This window comes from Pongo abelii, chromosome 16 (assembly GCF_028885655.2).
Source record: "Pongo abelii isolate AG06213 chromosome 16, NHGRI_mPonAbe1-v2.0_pri, whole genome shotgun sequence".
NCBI classification, from domain to species: Eukaryota; Metazoa; Chordata; class Mammalia; order Primates; family Hominidae; genus Pongo; species Pongo abelii.
The window spans coordinates 73,011,742-73,017,391 of record NC_072001.2 but is presented as its reverse complement, the minus strand read 5'-3'; the positions used below and the strand labels follow the sequence as shown (position 1 = coordinate 73,017,391).

The 5,650-nt window shown below is 47.5% G+C and overlaps 1 pseudogene; it reads left to right on the top strand.

Annotated features, from left to right (window-relative positions):
• Window positions 1–611: 611 nt before the first annotated feature.
• On the top strand, window positions 612–1,519 carry LOC100461188 (gem-associated protein 8-like; annotated as a pseudogene).
• The last annotated feature ends 4,131 nt before the right edge of the window (window positions 1,520–5,650 follow it).

The window sequence follows — 5,650 nt, the reverse complement described above, 5'->3', positions numbered from 1 at the left end:
GTGTTTAAACATAAAAGAAAATTTATTAGTTCCTATTACTAAAAGATCAAAGGGTAGGGCCAGCTTCAGGCAAGGCTGGATCAGGAGCTCTGTGCTGTCTCCAATATATGACCTCTCTCCAGTCCTCAGCTTTATTCTCAAACTCAAGGTACCATCCAATGCTCATTTCATAAGCCTGAGGGTTCAAGTCTAGCCGGGGGACTTGAGCCTGCTTTCCACAAAAGTCCTGAACTTCATTCTCAGCCTCTGGTAACATGCCCACCCCTGAACTAATTGCTGTGACCTGGGAAATGAGAAGTGATGATTGGCTTAGGTCAGAGTCATGTGCTCTACCTCAAGAACCCCCACCCAAGCCACCTGGGCTAAGAGAGGGCTTGACCCCAAGTCCAATCAGGAACCGTTGTTAGATGATGAAGAAATGAATGTGAGGGAGGGGTAAGCAATAAGTGTGTGCTAACTACTAATTCACGAGACATCTAGCTCAAAACAATGAGTGACCAGGGAATCTTTAAAACTTCTCACTAAAGAAGGGAAACTAGGCACCTGCTCGGCCACCGCTCAGGATCTGCAAGCTGCGAGCCCATGAGTTTTGTCACCCACTTGTACTTTCACAATCAGAGATGGCAGCGGTGAAGGCATGAACCTTGAAAGCTACCAGGCCTTGGTATTCTCATCCAGTATATGCAAGATACTGGCAACATTATCATCAAGCAATGGCTTGGATGCAAAGCCACCACAATGCCTGCAGGAAGGCCGGGGAATCCTGTTTGAGTCTTCCATGGTACTTCCCTCCTGCACTTCTTCCCCAAGCTGTTACGATAACAAGGCTGCGCATCCTTAGTCCTTCTATGACCATCATGACCCGGCAGGACTCCCCATGCAGTTCTTCACATTTCAGAGGATCTGGGCAGCATCCACATGACAGCAGTAGAATCCAGGCATCCACAAGAGAAGACCAAGCTTTGTCCAAAGAGGAAGAGATGGAGATCGAGTTAGATGTAGAGGTAGAATGTGACCTGAGCAATATGGAAATCACCAAAGAGCTCCACCAGTACTCTGCAGAGACCAAGAGGCACAGAGAAGGACGGTGGTGACAGCAGCTGGATGCAGAGCGCCTGGACAGCTATGTGAAAGCTGACCACGACCTGTACCGCAACACTTGCTGGTTGGTAGAGGCCCCAACTGAGAGGCCTAGTGAGCAGCGTCCCAGGCTGAGATGAAGCGTTTGTATGGGGACAGCGCCCCCAAGATCCAGGCCATGGAGGCTGCGATGCAGCTGAGCTTTGACAAGCACTGTGACCAAAAGCAGCTCAAGTACTGGCCGGTCATCCCCCTGAAGTTCTGAGCTCGGGGCACAGGGTACCCAGCCTCTCCCTCTTCCTTTTGGGTACACGTTCTTCATCTCTCCTTCTGTACATTTCTCAGGGAAAGGGAACTTTGTACTGAGGTACAGGCATGTTCACCACAGTCCCAGTGGGCCTGTCACAGAGTGGATGTACTATGCCAGCCACTTGGAGGTCAGCAGACATGTTCTGTTGCCGACATGATAAATTTTCTCCTGACATAAAATGATGATTTTGTATATATTATACTGTTTTTTTTTTATGTTGTCAGTAACAGTTCATTAAAGTTCTTGCCTAGAAAAAAAAAAAAACTTCTCACAAGGATGTCAGGAATGTAGACAAAGGGGCAAATACCCAGCAATCTCACCTGCCTACCTCCATCAGAAACCCTCTGATGAGGCCTACTTGGAAAAGAAAAGAAGGGGCTTCACATCGATGCTCCCATCTGGGCTGTCTGTGTGTCTGATCCACCAGAAACAAGCCCAGCCACTCTTCTCTGCCTCTTAAGAGTTGTCCTTTGAAGCAGAAATCTTATTACCTCTTTCCATCACAGTACCCCTCGTCCTTTGCACCATCTGTCTACAACCAAGTCAGAAACTACAGATTACAGAAGACGGAAAGGCAGGGGCAGGTAGGCAATGCATTGTGAGAAGTGTCCTTCTCACCAGCCGGCTGGAGCTGGGGCAAAGGGAGAAGCCATGACAACCAGAGCATGCTGGGAAGACACCCTCGCCCCACAGCAGCTTAGTGCCAGAGGCTCAGGCGGTGGTTAAGGCTCCCAAGTCAGCACAGCCCAGACAAACCAGGAGCCAGAGGCTGATTGGGAGCCCTCACACTTGCCCCGAGCTGCAGACCTGAGAAGAACATGTGCCCATCTTGCCAGGGAGCTCAGTAGAAGAGGATACACCATTCACTTGAAAAAGGAGCAGAAAGTCTTAGGGAGAGAATATATATTTCATTTCAAAATGAAGCAACAAGGTAATATAAAAAGGGAGATAGGTGAGAAATGGGAGAATTACAAAGTAACTAAAATCTTAATATTTAAATTAAAAACCACTTTGGAAGTAAGTAATAAAAAATAGACTTGATGACCCAGAAAAACAAATCAGCAAGGTAGAGAAAAAATTGGCCACCTCTCTTGGGATATAAAGGGAAAGGAGAAAGAGGTGACAATTATGAGAAAAAAGGTGAGAGACAGGAAGAAGAGCTGAGATACAAATGCTGGAACTTATTTCTTGAGCAGACTGGTGAAATAGACAAATCTCTGGCAAGGATAATCAAAAAGAAAGAGAGTGGCATGATGGTGAAAAGGACATGGGGGATGTATCCGGAGACACAGCAGTCCTCAGTGTATGAAGAGAGTCGGGGAACTCTGTGAGCTGAATTGTGACTACGTTTTTCTCAGTCCAGCTTCACCTGCCTTGGGACTGCTATCTGTTCCAAGACATCAATCTGAATCTGGCACTTGGTACCTGCAAGGCTCAGTTTTTGGTTTTGTTGTGAATTTTATCTTTATCTGCAACTTCTTGGAGATGTAGTGAGATGTTGAGAGTGGCTGCATTGGCTGGGATGGGGATTCTAAAGCCTGATACAAGGTACCAGGAGTGGGGGAATTGGGGCAGCGTGAGGACACTGGGTGGGCTTCTCGGGCCAAAGAGAGTGAGCAGGCTGCAAAGACAACTGTCCTCCTGATTTTGCCAAGGGCAGGCAGTACCACCAGCCAATTAAGAGAAACAGCCCATGAAGAAATGGTTTTGTTCAGCAGAGTGGCACATTCAGGACCACCCTGGAAAATAAAGATTTATCACCCCAGAAACCCCCGCAGTTCTGATGAGGTTGGGTTCAGCCAGCAGATGTGTCCACACATTTAGGGAGGGGTGGAGGATGGCCGCTACTGGAGGGGCCGCCCAGCTGGTCTGCAGTGGCTGGGGAGCTCGGGCTTCTGCACCTTCCCCATCCCTCCCCAGCCTGGGCGTCACCTAGAGCTTGGCCTTGCATGGTCCTTCCAAGGAAGCTTGCTGAGTGCTGGAATTCAGCACCACCTCCCCAGCCACCTCCCATGCCCACCCACACACCTGCTGGAGAGGGGCAGAGAGCACTGATTTTGGAGTCAGAAGTCTTAAAGTTCTGACCTTGACGTGCTAGGTGTCTGTCAGCGTTCCTGACATCTCAGAGTATCAGCCCCCGTGGAAGTGGCATCCCCGGGCCTGTCCCCAGCCCCCAGGAGCACTATGACATCCCAATGAGACATCCAGTGGAAAAGCACTCTTGAAAGCATAAAGCTGTGTCCAGTGATCAAGATTGGGAAGATTCTAAGCACCTTGAGAGTGGAAAGAGAGAACCTGAGGGAGAATATGCTGGAATGGGAGGGTAGTCCTGTCAGAAAGCTAGCATTCTGTTTCTAAGGAAAAAAAATAAATTTAAAAAAAAAAAAGGTCTTTTGAGGCATCTCAGTGAGAAGGGAGGATTCCAGAACTGTACTTAAGTCTTCACTCTGACACCAGCTCTGGGACCACCCTCAAACCCCTCTCTCTCTGCCTGACTCTACTCCCTGTGATGTGTGTCAGCTTTGAAGTGATTGCTTACAAGGCTTGAAAAGAAATTCCCAAAGTTTCATCTGTGTGTGTGTATATATATATAATTTCATGTATTAACTTTTTATACAAACACATACAATTTCCTATTTATGCCATATACAAAATGTGCATGTACATGCACACCCACATATGTGTGTGTGTATATATATATATATATGTATATATATATATGTAAAAAAGTGCCATAGAATAGGTGGCTTATAAAAACAGCAGACATTTATTTCTGACAGTGCTGGAGGCGCGATGTCCAAGATCAGGTTGCTAGCATGGCAGGGTTCTGGCATGGCAGCTCTCTTCCAGGTTGCAGACTGCTACAGTCACATGGCAGAAAGAGAACTAGATAGCCCTCTGAGGGCTCAAGAAGGGCACGAATCCCATTCTTGAGGGTCCCGCCCTCATGACCTAATTATCTCCCAACGGCCCTGCCTCCCAATACCGTCACAGTGAGATAAGGATTTCAGCATATGAATTTCGGGGGGATGCACACATGGAGTCCCCAACACCACATCACCATTCTTTAACAGGTCTAATAGGACAATTTGGAGGAAGGAAATATTTTGTAAAAAAAAATAATAATCACTTTGTTTTTAGATATACTGTATGCATATATTTAACTTTTCACACAAGTGCATTAATGTGCTCATATGGATGTGAGCTCATCTTAGTTCTCACTTTTTCTCTTTTTGCTCAGCTCCTGTCCTGACTATGGGAGACCTTTAAGGACCTCTCTAGCTCTGGTGGTCCACGTTTCTGAAACAGGAAAACTTCGAGGGAAAGGTAAACGGACAGCAAATGTGCAGGGGGCCACAGATGTGCCTGGAGCTGGGATGGGGGCATGCCAGGCTCCACATGGAGGGGTCGTCACAGTTGCTCCAGGAGCAGAGAGAGTCTGCTTTTCTTCTGCCTGCCTGACTCTGAGAGTCTCCCTACCCTAATTCTAGGGCAGGTCCAAGCTCAGGTCTAGAAGCTGAGCCATATCTGAGTTGGGCCTCCAAATTCCCCATCTTTCATGGAATCTGGGCATCAGAGAAACCACCAGAATCATTTGGCTCAGTCAATGATATTTGTCTGTAGTGGTTATTCAATCACCCAATAAAACTCTCAAAGGAAAACTGTCCCTCCCCTCTTCCTGTAGGGAGTAGGGGCTGGTGTGCTCCCAGAATTTCAGGCCGACTGGCCCATTTCCTTCCATCTTAGGAACCTCTGGAAGGTAAGATGCTCACATTCTCGCCCAATTCTTAGTCATCATTCAGCCAGGAACTACTTCATCCAGGGAAGAGAAAGCAAAAACAAGCACAGAAAGGTCAGTCTTGATGAGCAAGCAATTCACAGAAGTCACAGGAGTGGCCAAGAAACACGGAAAAAATACTTACAACTGCAGGAAAAACCAAACAAGTGCAAAGTGAAACAACAATGATATGGCCTTGGCAAAGATGAAAAGGGAGGAAGAGAAGGAGGATGTCATGTTCTGTGTCAACAAGGCTGTAGGGAAGTGAGCGCTCCTTGGGTGTCCTGAGGATTTGCTGTGATGAAGCCATGCACGCCTTTGGTGAAGCTCCATCTCACTGATCTCTCTTTCTTTCTCTGCAGCCCAGACTCAGAGAGTCAGTTTTCACTCACAGCAAGATCCAGCCAGGCCTGGGACCAGAATTTGCCCAATGGGAGTTCACTTTTCCTCGCCAATTCCTACTTACACAGCTCCTTGCAGCC